The sequence below is a fragment of the Amia ocellicauda genome, chromosome 6 (assembly GCF_036373705.1).
Source record: "Amia ocellicauda isolate fAmiCal2 chromosome 6, fAmiCal2.hap1, whole genome shotgun sequence".
Taxonomy (NCBI): domain Eukaryota; kingdom Metazoa; phylum Chordata; class Actinopteri; order Amiiformes; family Amiidae; genus Amia; species Amia ocellicauda.
This window is the reverse complement of record NC_089855.1, coordinates 23,760,105-23,781,511: the sequence shown is the minus strand read 5'-3', so window position 1 is coordinate 23,781,511 and position 21,407 is coordinate 23,760,105.

Genomic DNA, 21,407 nt, shown 5'->3' with positions numbered 1-21,407 from the left:
TTAACGAGCTAATGATGATAATAAAACAACAATAAATAGATGTGTGTATAACTGTATTTAACATTCATATATTGCCTTTCTGTTTGAGGTTGAAACAGTTTCTTATCACCCTTTAAAAGACAGCCTGCAGGCTTGTGTTTCAGTGGGACCAGGGTTGCAGACCATTGCACTTGGCAATATCTTACCTGAAAAGCCCTCATATAGTGACTAGCTGCCAGAAAACACACATGGATCTGAAGCTTAACTTATGAAGCTGTTACAATAACATGGTGAATATGTAATTCAGAACCTGACTGAAACATTTGTCCCCCTATTACTACAATCTCCATTGCTAAACATCTCCAAAACAATCTGACCTACGATATTAATTTCATTTTTTATTTGAAAACATAACTAAATATTTCATTATTGCATGTATTTATTTTCATGTAAGTTAAAAAATGCATATGTAAATATATAAAATAACTAGAGAAACAACACACATTAAATATATGACAAACAGTTGTTATCAAATATATTTATCAGTAATCAATATCAAATACACACATAGAATGAGTGAATGCTAATGTCTACAAATTTAACACAGCAACATTATGCAGAGAACAGTATAACCAAATCAATAACTTCTAGAGTAAGCCAGAGATTAGATACTTTTTTTTTTTGCTACTGCATTGTGAGGCATAATGAAAAGCAATACAGCCTTGGATCTGGGAAATTACATGACGGTAACATATGCAAACACTATATGAGTGACAACTGGCATATGATTTGAACTTAAGGCTGGCAGCTTATACGGGTATTTACCAAATCCCGTTGATTGACTTGAGCTGAGATGTGTAAGGAGGTTTTTAAGCAAGGAGAATATATATACTACAACTTAAATATCAGCCAGTTTCCAAGGTAATCAGTGAAACTTTGAAGTGAGACGTTAAACCATTCTATTATAATTTTGTAATTACTCTGATAAATATTCAGTTAATGCAATAATTTATATATTAGAATTGTATCCAAAACAATTGTAGTGTGTGACATTGCAGTTGTAGTGTGTGACTTTTGAGACAAAGTATTCGGCAGTAGTGGCATAGCTGCAGTAATGCTCTCCCACTCACTACACATATAATAGTGACAGACATGTACAATAGCTTCTGAATGTATTTACACCATTGATGAAGTGTAGCTAAATGTTTATTTAGCAGAACAATGCAGGTCAACACTTGATACAAAAGGTACAGAAATTTGAAATCTGTCCTGTATTATTGCACTTTTGTATCGCTCGTGTTACCTGAATAAGATAAATAATAAAATAATTGTTTGACCATCAATATTGTATGCATACGTAGTATATATTTAAGAAATTGTTTCCTGCATTTCTGAATACACAATGTTAAAACGTATTCAGACCGCAGCAAACCATGTTTTATTAATCCACTTTGGCATTGATGACATAGAGGAAGTGCTTCAATATCGAAGCTTTCCAGCTCCTGTAGCTTGCACAGCTTGCACTTGTGGACTGCTTTTTTAGTTCACACAGTCCCACAATTTTTCGATTGGATTGAGGAGTAGAGATTCATCACATAACAACATATCAGTGCTGCCAGTAAAGGTTTAAAAGGTGTGTTATACTTATCTACTGACAACATTTAGCAAAAATATAGTGCAATAATAACCATGATACACAAACTCATCAATCTGACCTTTAACACAGTGTTATTGAGTGAGAGGATTGTGGTTATGTTCTCTTGAACATCAGCCATTATTTCACCATCTCCCTTAGAGGATATGACTTTCCCTTCCAAAGCATTTGAAATGTGCTTTGCATCCTGTCTTTGTAGCTCTTCAAATTGTTTAAGACTTTAAAATTTAATCAAAAGCCTGCTTAATGGAAGCTGAGAGAACAACATCAGAAATACATTTGACAAAAGGGTAACACATTTCTACTTAATTATTTACATTTGTCCTCTGCAGCTACTAAGGGATGAGAGCGAATCGAGACATGTCAAATCCACCAGCCTGGAAAGACAAGGACAAGAGTGTGCCCTTGCAACTTTAACTGATCCTAAAAACGGAATTGTGTTGCTTTTGTTGAAACAACTGTTAAAATACATGCTAGATTGTGTTAATATTTTTTGACGATGAGGAGGTATAAGGAAATCAAATTTAGCAGCAAACTAATGCATATTAAACTGAACATAAATGTACATATTCATGTATGTGTGTGTACACAAATTACTCACACAGAATGCATTAGTCATGCTGTGCCAAAACGTCCTTTTCATTCTAGTTTCACAAATATGTCGAGCATTTCACTCTGCAGACTTGGGCAGTATGCCAAAGGATTTATAGCAACCTGAGTTGCACACTATTGGTATCATAATATCAGTTGTTAAATTGAGAAAATAATCAATAATGCATATTGTAACTGACATTTTGGTTGATTTGTCATTAGGAAGGTACTCAGTTTGGGCAAATTAATAGTTAGCAAATTGCATTCATTTTTATTCTAATGCAGAATTGTCCTTCTCCAGTCCTGGTGACCCATTAATAGTCAATGTTTTTGAGCCTAGCATCATTTTATCATTCATTTTAGATCAACGTGTTTGCTTTGAATTTAAAATATTCCCAAATTCTAGGACATATGGAGCCTTTGGGAATTATCCATTGTGCAACAACCAGTGAAATGCCAAAAACAAAGGAAAGAAAAACACTTACCCATCTAAAATGTGGGATAAAGCAAATGTTGGTCCTCATACCAAGACTGGGAAAGAGTATTTCAAAGAATTTAATGTAAGGGTGGGAGGGATGGTTCTCTATTTTCTGAATGTAATTAAAATGTATAAAGGCAAATCATATTGTGGTAGTTTATTCAGATTTACCAGTTCTCTTTGTATACATGTGTTCATTCATCTCTTTTTAGTTCATATAAGCCTACATGTTTGTTTTATTTTAATTTACTAAATTCCTGTCTGTATTATATGTTTTCCATCTACTAGCCTTGCAATTTAATTATTAATTAAAATGTATCATCTGAGTATTTAACCCTTTCTAGGACCAGTTCAGGTTGGGAGACCTGATGTATCTGGGTTTTTTTTTAGACAAGAAACTTGTAAAAGTGCATGACCAGTGTAAGGATTTGGCCTGTTATTGTAAGACAGTTAGGTTAAGATGTCCCTGTACAATAAAATAACACATTCACTTAATATTAATCAAGTTTCTGTGTAGTATTTTATTTTGTTGCTGTGCACTGCTGAGCTTGAACTTGTTCATACAAGTTGGGACTGGGAAATATTCAGCTTCCTGCAGTGGCCTCCCCAGTCACCAGATCTCAATCCAATTGATGGAATGAGATGGAACAAGCTATTTGGAGAAGAGATCCACCAGCAGCGAATTTGCAATAACTATGTGTAGCAATGGAGTCAACATGGGCCACCATCCCTGTGGCGCCCTTTCAACACCTTGTTGAGTCCATGCCCCAATTCATTCAGGCTGTTCCGAGGGCAAAAGGGGGAGTCGGTGTACCTAATAAAATGGCCACTCAGTGGGTGTGTGTGTGTATATATATTAATATATATATATATATATATATATATATATATATATATATATATATATACTCACCTAAAGGATTATTAGGAACACCTGTTCAATTTCTCATTAATGCAATTATCTAACCAACCAATCACATGGCAGTTGCTTCAATGCATTTAGGGGTGTGGTCCTGGTCAAGACAATCTCCTGAACTCCAAACTGAATGTCTGAATGGGAAAGAAAGGTGATTTAAGCAATTTTGAGCGTGGCATGGTTGTTGGTGCCAGACGGGCCGGTCTGAGTATTTCACAATCTGCTCAGTTACTGGGATTTTCACGCACAACCATTTCTAGGGTTTACAAAGAATGGTGTGAAAAGGGAAAAACATCAAGTATGCGGCAGTCCTGTGGGCGAAAATGCCTTGTTGATGCTAGAGGTCAGAGGAGAATGGGCCGACTGATTCAAGCTGATAGAAGAGCAACTTTGACTGAAATAACCACTCGTTACAACCGAGGTATGCAGCAAAGCATTTGTGAAGCCACAACACGTACAACCTTGAGGCGGATGGGCTACAACAGCAGAAGACCCCACCGGGTACCGCTCATCTCCACTACAAATAGGAAAAAGAGGCTACAATTTGCACAAGCTCACCAAAATTGGACAGTTGAAGACTGGAAAAATGTTGCCTGGTCTGATGAGTCTCGATTTCTGTTGAGACATTCAGATGGTAGAGTCAGAATTTGGCGTAAACAGAATGAGAACATGGATCCATCATGCCTTGTTACCACTGTGCAGGCTGGTGGTGGTGGTGTAATGGTGTGGGGGATGTTTTTTTGGCACACTTTAGGCCCCTTAGTGCCAATTGGGCATCGTTTAAATGTCACGGCCTACCTGAGCATTGTTTCTGACCATGTCCATCCCTTTATGACCACCATGTACCCATCCTCTGATGGCTACTTCCAGCAGGATAATGCACCATGTCACAAAGGTCGAATCATTTCAAATTGGTTTCTTGAACATGACAATGAGTTCACTGTACTAAACTGGCCCCCACAGTCACCAGATCTCAACCCAATAGAGCATCTTTGGGATGTGGTGGAACGGGAGCTTCGTGCCCTGGATGTGCATCCCACAAATCTCCATCAACTGCAAGATGCTATCCTATCAATATGGGCCAACATTTCTAAAGAATGCTTTCAGCACCTTGTTGAATCAATGCCACGTAGAATTAAGGCAGTTCTGAAGGCGAAAGGGGTCAAACACAGTATTAGTATGGTGTTCCTAATAATCCTTTAGGTGAGTGTATGTGTGTTTGTGTGTATATATGTATATCAAAATATATATTCAAATTGTCTTTTAAAGGAATATACGGTGATGTGCTAAGTCTTAAATCTATCATCTGCAATAATATACATTCCATATTTTTGAGATATCAGAGCACATAGAAAGCAAACATTTGACCTTTTACAGCTTGTAAAAATGTAATCACGGAGAAATCCTGAAAGATATGTGTGAACATGTCACTGAAATGAATCTAAAGGCTTGGTTTCTTATTACAAAAATTCACTTGGGATACGTTTATTGATTTTATGATGTGTCAATCACTGTTGCCAATAAACTATTTATGTACATCACTGCTAATATCATCAGTCAAAACAGTATGGAGGAAGACAACCTGCAAGATAAAGTATCAGGGTTTTCATAAATTTGAGCTATTTATGTTTCCAAAAAATAAATAACGTGTGTGTGTGTATATATACACAGTTAGGTCCATACATATTTGGACAATGACACAAATTTAATCATTTTGGCTCAGGAAACAGTCAATATGTGCTTTAATTGTAGACTTTCATCTTTAATTTGAGGGCAGTTACATCCAAATTGGGTGAACGGTGTAGGAATTACACTCATTTTTATATGCCCCCAATTTTAGGGGCTCAAAAGTAATTGGACAAATTAACATAATCATGAATTAAATTGTGAGTTTCAATACTTGGTTGCAAATCCTTTGCAGTCAATGACTGCCTAAAGTCTGGAACCCATAGACATCACCAGATGCTGGGTTTCTTCCCTGGTGATGCTCTGCCAGGCCTGCACTGCAGCTGTCTTTAGTTCCTGCTTGTTCTTGGGGCGTTCTGCCTTCAGTTTTGCCTTCAGCAAGTGAAATGCTGCTCAATTGGATTCAGGTCAGATGATTGACTTGGCCATTGCAGAACATTCCACTTCTTCGCCTTAAAAAAGTCTTGGGTCTTGGGTCAGACAGTATGCTTCGGGTCATTGTCCATCTGCACTGTGAAGCGCCGTCCAATGAGTTTAGAAGCATTTGGCTGAATCTGAGCAGACAATATAGCCCACTTCAAAATTCATCCTGCTGCTTTTGTCAGCAGTCACACAATCAATAAATACAAGGGAACCAGTTCCCTTGGCAGCCATACATGCCCATGCCATAACATGCTTCACAGATGAGGTGGTATGCTTCGAATCATGAGCAGTCCCTTCCCTTCTCCATACTCTTCTCTTCCCATCATTCTGGTATAAGTTGATCTTTGTCTGATCTGTCCATAGGTTGTTGTTCCAGAACTGTACAGGGTTCTTTAGATGTTGTTTGGCAAACTCTAATCTAGTCTTCCTGTTTCCTGTTTACATCTTGTGATAAACCCTCTGTATTTACTCTGGTGAAGTCTTCTCTTGATTGTTGACTTTGACACAGATATGCCTACCTCCTGGAGGGTGTTCTTGATCTGGCCAACTGTTGTGAAGGTGTTTTTTTCGCCAGGGAAAGAATTCTTCTGTCATCCACCACTGTTGTTTGCCATGGTCTTCCGGGCCTTTTGGTGTTACTGAGCTCACCAGTATGTTCTTTCTTTTTACGAATGTACCAAATAGTTGATTTGACCACACCTAATGTTTTTGCTACACCCAAAGAATAAGCAGGAACTAAAGACAGCTGCAGTGCAGGCCTGGCAGAGCATCACCAGGGAAGAAACCCAACATCTTGTGAAGTCTATGGGTTCCATACTTCATAAAAATGGGTGTAATTCCTACTGTTCACCTAATTTGAATGTAACTACCCTCAAATTAAAGATGAATGTCTACACTTTAAGCACATCTTTATATATATATATATACACATATATATGTACTGTATATGTATATATATGTGTGTGTATATATATACACTCACCTAAAGGATTATTAGGAACACCTGTTCAATTTCTCATTAATGCAATTATCTAACCAACCAATCACATGGCAGTTGCTTCAATGCATTTAGGGGTGTGGTCCTGGTCAAGACAATCTCCTGAACTCCAAACTGAATGTCTGAATGGGAAAGAAAGGTGATTTAAGCAATTTTGAGCGTGGCATGGTTGTTGGTGCCAGACGGGCCGGTCTGAGTATTTCACAATCTGCTCAGTTACTGGGATTTTCACGCACAACCATTTCTAGGGTTTACAAAGAATGGTGTGAAAAGGGAAAAACATCCAGTATGCGGCAGTCCTGTGGGCGAAAATGCCTTGTTGATGCTAGAGGTCAGAGGAGAATGGGCCGACTGATTCAAGCTGATAGAAGAGCAACTTTGACTGAAATAACCACTCGTTACAACCGAGGTATGCAGCAAAGCATTTGTGAAGCCACAACACGTACAACCTACAACAGCAGAAGACCCCACCGGGTACCACTCATCTCCACTACAAATAGGAAAAAGAGGCTACAATTTGCACAAGCTCACCAAAATTGGACAGTTGAAGACTGGAAAAATGTTGCCTGGTCTGATGAGTCTCAATTTCTGTTCTGAGTCAGAATTTGGCGTAAACAGAATGAGAACATGGATCCATCATGCCTTGTTACCACTGTGCAGGCTGGTGGTGGTGGTGTAATGGTGTGGGGGATGTTTTCTTGGCACACTTTAGGCCCCTTAGTGCCAATTGGGCATCGTTTAAATGCCACGGCCTACCTGAGCATTGTTTCTGACCATGTCCATCCCTTTATGACCACCATGTACCCATCCTCTGATGGCTACTTCCAGCAGGATAATGCACCATGTCACAAAGGTCGAATCATTTCAAATTGGTTTCTTGAACATGACAATGAGTTTACTGTACTAAACTGGCCCCCACAGTCACCAGATCTCAACCCAATAGAGCATCTTTGGGATGTGGTGGAACGGGAGCTTCGTGCCCTGGATGTGCATCCCACAAATCTCCATCAACTGCAAGATGCTATCCTATCAATATGGGCCAACATTTCTAAAGAATGCTTTCAGCACCTTGTTGAATCAATGCCACGTAGAATTAAGGCAGTTCTGAAGGCGAAAGGGGGTCAAACACAGTATTAGTATGGTGTTCCTAATAATCCTTTAGGTGAGTGTATATATATATACACACACACACAGTACTGTGCAGAAGTTTTAGGCAGGTGTGAAAAAATGCTGTAAAGTAAGAATGCTCTCAAAAATAGATGTTAATAGATTATATTTATCAATTAACAAAATGCAAAGTGGGTGAACAGAAGAAAAATCTACATCAAATCAATATTTGGTGTGACCACCCTTTGCCATCAAAACAGCATCAATTCTTCTAGGTACACTTGCACAACGTCAGGGATTTTGTAGGCATATAGTCAGGTATATGATTTAACAATTATACCAAACAGGTGCTAATGATCATCGATTCAATATGTAGGTTGAAACACAATCATTAACTGAAACAGAAACAGCTGTGCAGGAGGAATAAAACTGGGTGAGGAACAGCCAAACTCAGCTAACAAGGTGAGGTTGCTGAAGACAGTTTACTGTCAAAAGTCAAACACCATGGCAAGACTGAGCACAGCAACAAGACACAAGGTGGTTATACTGCATCAGCAAGGCCTCTCCCACGCAGAAATTTCAAGGCAGACAGGGTTTTCCAGATGTGCTGTCCAAGCTCTTTTGAAAAAGCACAAAGAAACGGGCAACGTTGAGGACCGTAGACGCAGTGGTCGGCCAAGGAAACTTACTGCAGCAGATGAAAGACACATCATGCTTACTTCCCTTCACAATCGGAAGATGTCCAGCAGTGCCATCAGCTCAGAACTGGCAGAAAACAGTGGGACCCTGGTACACTTTTGCAGTGCTTAAAACTAAATCAGTCTTGTTTTATCTACTTTTAAGCTTAAACTAAGCTTAAAGTGTTAATGTGGCCAGTTTGAGTTAAAATGGCCCTCTGATTCTTGAGCCATTGTTTGTTTTATCTATTGGTTTAATATTACTAAATATTTTAGATTTTTCTGCTGTTCACTCACTTTGCATTTTGTTAATTGATAAATATAATCTATTAGCATGTCTATTTTTGAAAGCATTCTTACTTTACAGCATTTAACACCTCCCTAAAACTTACGCACAGTACTGTTATATACACACTAAACCAAAACATTGTATCTTACAATATAGCAATGACCATGCATAACATAAGAGCTTATTTGCAATATGTAAACCCTATGATGTACAGTTTTGTAGCCGATACGCCACAGATTGTATTTAATCTGCACTGCTACACATAATTGGACGCTGAATAAAAGATTTGCATTGATCTGTTGTTCACATACAGTGAGGGAAAAAAGTATTTGATCCCCTGCTGATTTTGTACGTTTGCCCACTGACAAAGAAATGATCAGTCTATAATTTTAATGGTAGGTGTATTTTAACAGTGAGAGACAGAATAACAACAAAAAAATCCAGAAAAACGCATTTCAAAAAAGTTATAAATTGATTTGCATGTTAATGAGGGAAATAAGTAATTGATCCCCTATCAATCAGCAAGATTTCTGTCTCCCTGGTGTCTTTTATACAGGTAACGAGCTGAGATTAGGAGCACTCTCTTAAAGGGAGTGCTCCTAATCTCAGCTCGTTACCTGTATAAAAGACACCTGTCCACAGAAGCAATCAATCAATCAGATTCCAAACTCTCCACCATGGCCAAGACCAAAGAGCTGTCCAAGGATGTCAGGGACAAGATTGTAGACCTACACAAGGCTGGAATGGGCTACAAGACCATCGCCAAGCAGCTTGGTGAGAAGGTGACAACAGTTGGTGCGATTATTCGCAAATGGAAGAAACACAAAATAACTGTCAGTCTCCCTCGGTCTGGGGCTCCATGCAAGATCTCACCTCATGGAGTTTCAATGATCATGAGAATGGTGAGGAATCAGCCCAGAACTACACGGGAGGATATTGTTAATGATCTCAAGGCAGCTGGGACCATAGTCACCAAGAAAACAATTGGTAACACATTATGCCGTGAAGGACTGAAATCCTGCAGCGCCCGCAAGGTCCCCCTGCTCAAGAAAGCACATGTACAGGCCCGTCTGAAGTTTCCCAATGAACATCTGAATGATTCAGAGGAGAACTGGGTGAAAGTGTTGGGGTCAGATGAGACCAAAATCGAGCTCTTTGGCATCAACTCAACTCGCCGTGTTTGGAGGAGGAGGAATGACCCCAAGAACACCATCCCCACCGTCACATGGAGGTGGAAACATTATGCTTTGGGTTTTTTTTTTTGCTAAGGGGACAGGACAACTGCACCGCATCAAAGGGACGATGGACGGGGCCATGTACCATCAAATCTTGGGTGAGAACCTCCGTCCCTCAGCCAGGGCATTGAAAATGGGTCGTATTCCAGCATGACAATGACCCAAAACACACAGCCAAGGCAACAAAGGAGTGGCTCAAGAAGACGCACATTAAGATCCTGGAGTGGCCTAGCCAGTCTCCAGACCTTAATCCCACAGAAAATCTGTGGAGGGAGCTGAACGTTCGAGTTGCCAAACGTCAGCCTCGAAACCTTAATGACTTGGAGAGGATCTGCAAAGAGGAGTGGGACAAAATCCCTCCTGAGATGTGTGCAAACCTGGTGGCCAACTACAAGAAACATCTGACCTCTGTGATTGACAACAAGGGTTTTGCCACCAAGTACTAAGTCGAAGGGGTCAAATACTTATTTCCCTCATTAACATGCAAATCAATTTATAACTTTTTTGAAATGCGTTTTTCTGGATTTTTTTGTTGTTATTCTGTCTCTCACTGTTAAAATACACCTACCATTAAAATTATAGACTGATCATTTCTTTGTCAGTGGGCAAACGTACAAAATCAGCAGGGGATCAAATACTTTTTTCCCTCACTGTATGAGCAAACACATCAGCATTGATCCACTGGCTAATAGATCACACCTAGATAAGGGCATCTGCCAATAAATTATTATTGTTAATAGGCCTAATAATAAGAACTACATCGCTGTCATCAATGGCGGCTTTGTTTTTATTGTATTATGCTTTCTTCTACTCATATTTGTAACCGCTACAAAGTACATGCTTGTAGTTTTGTATCAGCGGGGAGATTAATGCTTTCCATTTACAGCACGGAGCGCCAGGTTGCTGTGTTTAAATCCTTTCATGAGCCATCGCTGCTTCTCACCATGTGCAGCTTCTGACCTCCGGTTTCTCTTCAATTTCAAACACTGTGATTGGCTCATGGTGCCTCTCACGCTGCCTACTTATTTCTGAGGCCACGACACCAAAACGAGTCTCCTCCCTGTTCGCAGGTCCTCATATTTTAGATTTAATTCAACGAGAAGCTGAGCTATGAGATTCCCTCCTGTGACTCTTCCGCAACTTTTCGAACACAACTGCCATGGAGACCAGCAACCATAATTGAATGATGTCCTGTGAGTTTTTTTTTTTTTTTTTTTGGCCAGTAGGATACTTTTCTTTATCTAGTACTTATCTCTTTTCATGGGCAATGTAGTTACTGAATTCTGGCTTAAAGTATTGCGAGGAAGATAACTTGCCAGATTCATCAAAGTCTTTCAAGGAGAATAACTTTCCAGACTTTCCAGCACTTTTCCTTCCCAGGGGGCCAGGGGGTGGAGTTAACTGAACTAGTCACCACGTACTGTCGGTCTCAAATTAGTTCTGTCTTGGAGAAAGTTGTTTAGCGACTATTCATAGTCGGCGCATCATTGTTTTTTTCACTTTCATTTAGCAAAAAATCCCCAAATTCCACACTCTTAAGATCCTCCATCGTTGTCATCTGAAAAACCTGCCTGTCTTTCAGCATCATGCACGTCACTCTCGACATCCACAGCATGCAACGTCATTTACCTCAGTTCAGGTAGTGCAGTGGAAAAACTCCTGACCCGTACCAGGCCAGCTCAGCATTGTTCAGGGTTGTGTCGGGGATGCCAGTGGAAAAAGGGTTTAAGTATGCTGCCCTATTGCTATTTTTCTTTGAGTTTTGTGGTAATATTTGTGACTCTTTTTTTATACTTTTTGCTATCTGAGAGAATTTAAACGAACACATTTCCTTTCTTTCTATTGTTACTCATATTTGCATTTCTGTGCTTTTGATTATCATTATGACATCTTTGCTTTCTTATGCTATTCATGTCCTCTATCTCTCCCCTAATTTAGTACATTTACTAAATGTGTTTTTGCCTTTAATAAAGCTGTCTTTTACTATTAGTGAAGTATATTGCTCTCTTCTTCCTTAACACTTATTCAGAGCTCGGTCTTTCTGCTATATTTATATCTTCAATTAATGTTATTGCTGATGTTCTTTATTCTAATTGTTGTATTGCACTTTCTGATAACCATAAAAAGAAAGAGGGGTAATGGAAAAATAAACACTGTTATGGTTATTGAGGTTTGCATTTTGTGAATCTGGATGCTTCAAGCTTGGATTGTACTTTGGACTTTTGTTCGGGAAACTAACCTTTTCATTTATTTTGCACTGAACACCAATTTATTGCAGAATCTTCTTTTCACATTGATTTACATTCTGTTTATATTAGTGTTTAATGCTCTGACTAGTCAGCACAGGGTATAGGACGTGTAAATTCATAGTTTTCTTTAGATTTTGTTTACACCTATATCCTGCTAACATTCCTATCCGTCTCAAATTCTCACGTCTTTCAATTTATTTTTCTTTTGTTTTGGGTTTTACTGCACCTTTTTATCTACATCGTCGACAGCAATTTTCAATTTGTAGCCTATATAACAGTCTTGGAAGTGCTCCATCCAGTGTTTTATTTTTTGTGTGTGGTCATCGTAAAGCATGGTTTACTTCCTCATATCATTATATATGTATTGTAATCGAGCATTTGATTTTCCAGTCCTTATTGCACTTGCTCATAGTGCTGCCACCTACTGTGGGTCTTAGGAAGTGGTAGTTGTACTGTGGAAGATGGTCATACCGATGTTTGTTTCCTGTCCATGGCAAGATTTATTGGAAAAGATGGATAACACCAGGAATGATTTTATGGTTTATTTTCTCCAGATCTGTAGTGTTCTTCTGTTTGTAAACCAGAATAATATCACTGTAATATGAATATACAAACATTTTTTATTTAATTTGAATTGCCCCATTTTACCTTTCATTCTTTTTGGATGTAAGTACATGCAAATTAAATCAGTATTCAGACATTGAATACTAATATATTTTCAGGGAAATTACAAACAAAGAATAATACATTGTCTTGTTTTTCTTTTTTGCTTATCTATATTTACACCCGTTGCTTAGAAAGACTTTCTTTACCTATGTGTATTCATTAGAACAGTTTGATCCATTAGTGAAGCACAAAGTGATGCCTTCTACTACTATGTGTTGTATGGTCACTGTAATTCCAGTTCAGCATGTATTAATGGAATGTCTGGTCTACTGGGCAACCTTGCTAAGATTTAATTAAATTGTTGTATTATACATCTGTCACATCCAATTCAGGATGATATATATTTGGTTTTGCTTTAATTCAGCTTAATTAGCTTAGCACTTTTGGAAAACAGAGCCTTATGTTTTAATAGAGGCTGCTAACAAAATTGGCATTGACTTATGTCATGTTGTATTCTATCAAAATAGACATCGTTTACATGCCCTGCCATTTTCCTTTTCTGGGTGGTAACTTATAGTTATGCAGTAAGAAACAAACTTTCACTGAACGCATCATTGAATCATTGATTCTAACGGCCTTATATTTTTTCCATTTGAAACATTGATCTTCCTGTAGTGATGATCAAAATGCAGAAGTTGTCTAGAGAGATTTGTTTTAATGATCACATTTTATTTCTTACGTTAACACAATATCCAAGTCTTCAAGTACACTTCTGCGTTAAAGGGTTATGTTTCCTATATGCTTCTTAGAATGATGCACTTCGGTGAATGTGTTGCCGTTACACTTCATCTGATGTTATGCTATGATTGCGTCTCAGAATAGAAACAACGGACATGATCAGCTTTCTTTGTCTAATAATCTAATCTAGTTTCTTATTAGAAACATGTTATATTTTCTCTAGTTCATTCTGTCCTTAGTAATGAATTTTGCTAATGTAAAGTTGTATTTTAATACCTATTGTTTATTAACATGCTAATACTTTTAAAAGATGTGACACAATCATCCACCACTCCTCAGAACACATTTTCAGTGAGATATTTTACCGAAATATGACAGTGGCACAAGTTTAAATTTGGTCTCAGCACAACTGTTAGGAAATGCAATCCTGAAACATGCATGCATACCTGGTAAACCCATAGATGTAAATCTTTCTCTTCTAGCAAGAAATTAATAAATGCCAGTACAGCTCATGTATTTATGGCAGAATTTAAATTTAATGTAGCCCAATCACTGGAGATATCTAAAAAAAATACTTCTTAGGCATTCTGTTCTTAAATATGTTTTCATAGGAGCAAAATTAAACTGCTCATCATGTATGACTGAGTTTCTATACTGAGCCGTCGTGAATGTGGTGTAATTGAGATGTACTGTACCATTTTCCCTTCAAATGAATTTGTTTTAGCAAGGTGAGGATTGGGAGTGGAATTTAATTTGGTGTTGGATTATTATTATGTGACATTTGGCTCCTACAATGATTTTTTGAGTAAATTCCATCTGTATATATAAATGTGTGACAAGAATGCATAATCACGCTCTCAGAAATGCACAGTAATTTCAGTGAAAAGCATGCTATTTCAGTTTGTTTTGTCGGGGGGGAGTAGAGAGCAACTCTTTAATTCTTGCTAAAATACTAAAGTTTCATTTGTGATTAATACCATTAGCTAGCTACCCTACAAGAAACGAGTAGAGAGAAGAAAATAAGTATTAAATCCTGACAAAGAGCTAAAGGAAGACATCAGAAGAGAGTAGAAAATACATTAATTCTGGGGTACCAGATTTAATTATGCACATTTCAATGAAAAATTGTACCCTTGCATGTGCAGTAGGTCTTTTACCACTGTAGTAATATTCATACACATTATAAGGTCACATTTGAAAGATATATTCATCCTGTTTTGTCCATAGAACATATCCAATAATATCAGAAAAGGGAGAGCTTGTGATATTAGAATTCAAGTGAGATATATTTTGGGAAGAAGTGACCTAAGGCTAGATACTATAGAAAGCACAGAAGAAGTCTCCTACTATGTCCAGATGATAGGATTCTAGTAAGGATAGAATGTTTTTAATGAGCTCTGAAGCAAATGCTTATGCCACTTTTAGTAGGGTGTTAAAACACTTACCCAAAGGCTGATTATGACATATTTGAATGGTCTTTGTGAGTACCATGTCATATTCAAAAGAGCTTTTAAGTATATTCTTTTTTTAATGCTATCGTTGTTGGCTTCTTCATACCGTGCTTCACTCTACTGTCATGAAAGATGTATAAAAATTGCTACTATAAAATAAGTTCATAATTTATCGGTTTTCATTATAAGTCTGACAACCAGTTACTTCTAAGGAAACATATCTTTAATAAAATCCCTTCATCGGTTTTAGCATAGCCTCAAAAGAAACTGTTCAAATTTAAGATACCCAATCTTCCATCTAGTCTCAGCTGAACAGTTTCTTTTGCATTTGTTAATAATTGGGCTGAAATTTCGACTTTTTAAGACGCATTCAAATTATAATGCTTCAAAATGCAGTTGGCATAATACTTGCCTCAAAATCAAAAATAACTGCATTTGTATTGTTACTTGCTGATCAAGTGGCTTGTGCAAATGAAAAGTGTCACTTTTAGGTTGTCTAAACTTGCTTTCAGAGGTAGGTGGAAACCAGAAGTAAGGGTACTTCTAATGTGCTAAGAAAGTGAATGCAAAAGGTTTCCCAGTACCAAATCAAAAGAAAAAAAGACATGCAAAGCATCCTGGTATCAAAACAAGCCCCTTTTGTGTTGAAGACCATCAAATTCCCTTTTGCTAGGAGGGGAAGGGGAATGGTTTCACATTACATTACCAAATCAAACAATTCAAACAATTTGCAAGTCGTTCACACGTCCACTTTTTATACAGCACTTTGAAGTTGTTGAAATCTATTGTGAATGAGGAAAAGGCAAAAAAAAAAAAAAAAACACCATTCTGATAGTTGCAAAAGCCCTTCTAAATGTCTTAAGGCATTTAACATATAGCCTGTCAAATAGGTACATACAAACATAGATAATTCACAGTAGAAAAATAATAATAATTTAAACTGTGAAACATCTCAATTTGTTGCTCATGTTAAACAATTGTGTAATATTATCAAATAACAGAAACAGAGCAATTCATGGCATTAGTACATTTGAAACATCTAAGAGAAACCTCTCCCCATACCATCAAATAGCTGAAGTGCATACAGTATTTTCTGTTTCCTTCTGGCTCAAACAAGTACAGCACACATTTAAAAGTAATAGCACCCTGTACATGCACTGGGTGCTACAACTACAACTACACATGTGGAAAAGACAACCATCACCATTTGTTTTCCTAATATTTATTAGGTACATTTACATATTTACATCTATAAACATTGTCCTAAGAGAGTATGAATGCATATTTATCTGCCTCTGCCCTCTTGAAAAGTCTGAGACCATGCTGGCAGTAAGTGCAATACACTGTTCTGCCAACATATTCAACCTCGGTACAAAAATAAATGACCTTACAGCTTTTTACTTGCAAGTTTAAGTATTAGTTTCTACATATCACAGATCTCAATTTCCCCCCCTGGTTTCTACACATTTAAAAGGTTCAACATATCAGAGATATTAGAGATCTGGATTTTGTGATATAAATGTTGCTATATATTCAGGAAATCTAGTTCTGGCTAAATCTGGCTAAAAGCATATATGAAGTCTCCTCACATATGCTAATTTATATACATGGAAAGTGATCTGTACTGACCTGTTGTATATAGGCCTATAGGTTTATAGATGTATAGGTCTTTGCAGCAGTGTCTTATGAACTTGGAAAAATTTAATTGATCCAATGAACCAATAATTAGCTGAATTGGGTAGTTAAAAGCTCAGGTGGAATACAAACTTGAAGATACCCCAGGTCTCTAAAATGATTGTGTATAATAGCCCTCAGCTGTCTGTCTGAAACAGTCTCATGCTGTAGTGCACAACTCCAGTCTTTAGGGACTAAAACCCAGTAGGTTACTTTTAAACCACAGCAACATATTAAAGTGGATTACATTAGCAAATTGGTTCAATCCAGTAGCTAAGATCTTGAGTGAAAGACATCCCTAACCTTAAGCATCTTTGTGCACTGTGTATCCTGGTCAATTATTTTAAATTATATTAGGCCAAGCAATCTTTACTAATATGCAGTTCTTCTGTTTATGATTAGTTGTGGTGATTGTGTCATAGAATTAAAAACAATAGCATGAGTGAAATATCTAGTTAATCTCTCAAAACACTACTTTAACATAAATGACACTAATTTTATATGCATCTGTTTTGCTAATATTACTTTAATTTAATTTAAGTAAATAAAAAAGTAATAATCAATATGGACAGTTTGAGACGCTGCCAGGTCAACAAAACATGCCAAACATATCTAGTATCTGATATCTGAATTTACTTTGGATATCAATGTGTATGTATTTCTTTTTGTGTTCATATGTGTAGTCTGAATGTTGTGCAAGGTACATGCCCATATTTTGTATATATTTTTAATTTTTGCATAGCCCAGAATAAGACTAAGAAAGTAAGTCATAAGTAACAAATACATAATTATAGTTTAAAGCGCTGCATTTTTTTATGTTGTAACAACAGACTCATGAGATATTAAGCATTTAACTGTAAACAGAGAGCTGTAAAACCTAAGGCATTGAAAACAGGAAAGAGAATATATTCAAAACAAATAACTATATATACATATTTAATGTAAAATATAAATCAAAACCAATAAATATTATGAACTATGTATAAATAGCTAATAGTAAATAATAGATCATAAATACAGTAGTAAGAAATAACTAGCCATGGCATCCTCTAAGACAAGGATATTTTGAATTAAAGATCATTTAAAGGATTAGTTAGTAAAAGCAGAGGGAAAATGATGAAACATCGATATTGTTCACCTAGGTAGAAATCCACTAACCACAGTGGAATTTAAGAAAACTCACTGACCACAGTAAAGGGGAATCACACAATGAAATAAGGGAATAACTACCTTGCTTGGTCACAACACACAGTGACAACACTAAACAAATACCTAGTTTGGTTTGACATAATCAATGTCTTCCAACTTGACGCTGGCGGGTCCATCTTCAATCATTTAAAATAAAAATAATAACAATAATCAAATTAGGAAACCGAATGCTAAAAAGTTTCCAATCCAGAAAGGAGTTCCAGTGAACAAATAAATTGATGGGGAAAGTAAATTAAAGATAAAACTCATACAGCGATTGTAATTCTGATGAATCTGATGAAGAATGAAGAAAAGCAGTCGGAAGCAAAGTGCTGGATAAGTTGGAAAGGCTTATGTTGTAGAAAGAAAAAGGTTTGTGGGGAAGGAATGTTGCTGCTTTCAGTGCAGAAGTTTATGAAGAAGACATCGATTGGGAATATGAGGGAGAAAAATGAATTAACCTGTGGTGTTTTCTATAGAAAAAAGGAAGAAACCCCTCCATAAATAAATAGAATTAGAAAGCCGTAGCAAGTTTAAAGTCATGAAACTCCATGTGAGTAATCCGTTTCACAGAGAGGCAGTACCAAGCAGATAGAGGAGATGATCCACCCCCCAGTCTGCAGCCTCAGCTCCCCGCTGCATGCCTGCCAGATAGCAGTTTCAAACAAGAAGTTGAGATGACTGTGTGTGAGAGAGGGAGAGGGAGAGGGAGAGGGAGAGAAGGCAGTAACTTTTAACTTTGGCTTCGCAAGTACATGGGTTCAAAACTACAAACAGAGCCCATGTGTCAACAAACAGCAATGTCCATGGGAAGAATAGTGTTTGCATTACTAATGATGATAATATTGATGTTAATATAGAAGAAGGGAGAAATAACTACTTTTGATCTGTCTTCACAGGGGCCAGCAACAGTCAATAGCCCTCACATTCATCTCACAGGTCCCCTACCCAAATGCCATGACGCATCAAATTGCATATACTCCCCTCTTGCATTCGGCCTCCACACACACTGTTGTGGCCCATATTCTGTCCTCATGACAACTGTATGTGTGGACGGAAAGCTGGGAGAGGCATGGTGGAAACTTTGGACTAAGAAGTAGGAAGACTCTTCAAATTCACTTTACAATTCTGTTTTATTGTTCAATCAAACAGTAGAACTACACAAATACAAAATCAAATTAATATTAACAAATAACCTACACGGACGTGCAAATTGACTCCAATGCACATAATATGTGATAAAGTTGCTCCTTTTGAAGTTGGAATTTTAGGTCTGCATTTGAAATACACTTTTTATATTCAAATCAATATTTAAAAGAACAATGTGTAAATGACTGACTGTTGTATTTTTTCCCATGTGCTTTCGGTAGTGTTGTGTGGAGTTTCCGTGCCAAAAATACTAAAGTGTCCCGTCCTATCATAACAATACTAAACACTAAAACAAAAACAAAAAAATAGCCTGCAATGATAAAAATGATAGGAAAAAAATGCCCAAATGTATTTTCCTGTTTAATAGGCTAAGAGGAGTCAGACTTAGAATGCTCTTTATTCTCACAGCACTTGCTTATGGAATGACCATAATTACATATCTCAGTAGGTGTATTTGACAGAAGAAGCTTTACCAATATAGGTTTTATATATTTTTAAATATGTTGAATAATAAAAAGTAGTCCCACTCTTGTCCGCAACTCTGTTTTAGAACATAGCAACATAAGAGAATCATGAGAGAATTTATTAGATTATTAGAAGAAGAAAATGTGGCTTGGTAACTGTACAGACAGCCAAAACTTAATGGCCCTAAAGAAAGTCACTGACAGGTGTCTTTTTCTCCTTTTGGTCCCAGCGATTGAAGCGCCAGAGTTGACTGCAGTTACACCAGCGTCTTCAGAGAGGGGCATTCAAAGACAGATCTTACGGAAATGTGTTGATGCTTACAGCTATGAACAACCAGACAGCACCTATTCCAATGTCTCACACCAGAAATTGTTTTAGTTTATTATTAAGCACAGATTTATGTTAAAAAAAAAACAAAAACGCTGGTATTGACAACATTATTTTTCACCGCATTGAGGCAGTATACTGTTTACCGGCACCACCATAGTAAACACAGGAAATATGCTGCTGCTGACGACAGCTGATTGTTATACTGAAATTATTTGTTTAATAATGTTTTTAAAATGTCCCTCTTCTGGAAATCTTACAAACTGTGCACATGTCAACCACTAACCCAAATGGTGTATTTCATGTGATAGAGATGCCTTTTATAAGGAGAATCTCTGATGTTGTGCGAACCACACTTTGTGTCTACTGATGAATGATTTATTCCACATGGGAAATTATGAATCGTATCCTGATGGAATTGATATTTGACCCACAGTGGAAAAGATGCATATGAAGAAGACGCTGGTGTTCTCATTGAGAGACAGTAGGCCGAGCGCGCAGCTTTAAAGACAGCCACTCGGCATCTTGAACAGACCGATGTTGAGGTCCACAACGCCAAAGTGATGATTGAATACTTAAAATATTATAGTTAAAGTTTTCCAACATTATAGAAATCTATAATATATGGTGAAAGAGCTTAAATGGAATCTGCAGTAGCATCAATCCTTGTATTGATAGTTTAATTTATAATGTGTTTTAGGTGGAAATGTCAAATTAATCAAATTAATAGAACAAAAGCCATGAAGCAAACAATACAGTTAGCTCCAATAGCACAACATGCATGTAAAATTGTTCCACTGCCCTTCTCTTAAGGTTGGTCAAGGCCTAAAATGGATTTTTTATAAATGTAAGATTCAGCCGAAATATATGTAAACTGAATGTATTTCGGAACACGAAAATAACATATTGCCTGACTTTTATATTCTATAAGAAACAACAGGAATTACTGAACAGGAAATGGACAGCTAAAAGCTGACTCTTGAATTCTGTGAGAAGCAACAAAATGTATGTATTATGCAGATAGTAATTTGAGTTTGACCCTTATGACCTGGGGCAGAACAACATAATTTGAGATGCACTGTAAAGCTCCAGGAAATTGCAGGTGGCCAAGTGCACTTTCCAGAAGAGAGCTCAACATTTGGTAAGGTGTGGCTACGGCATCGTTGATTGCCTGGCCAACAGGAGGGATCTCAAGAACCCCACGGAGGCTTAATAAGGCTTGCAAATTACGAGTACGTGGCATTTAGCTTGCCCACTACTAAATGTCAGCTTTTGTTTACTGTCTGGTCTCTAAACCACTGTGTTTTTTGGTTACAACGTTGAAGACAGCAGTACCATTTCCTTGTCCAATAAAAACTGCCCTGCATGCTTGAATAAAATATCTCGTCCTGAATTCCTTTGGCTCTTCAGTTTTCAACCCTTGTATCTCGACCATAAACCATCTCAACCATGAAGCAGAGGATCTACCAAGTTGCACTCCCAAGGAAAGACCTCTAGATGGTACTGTTTACCGCAGCACAGGAATTCA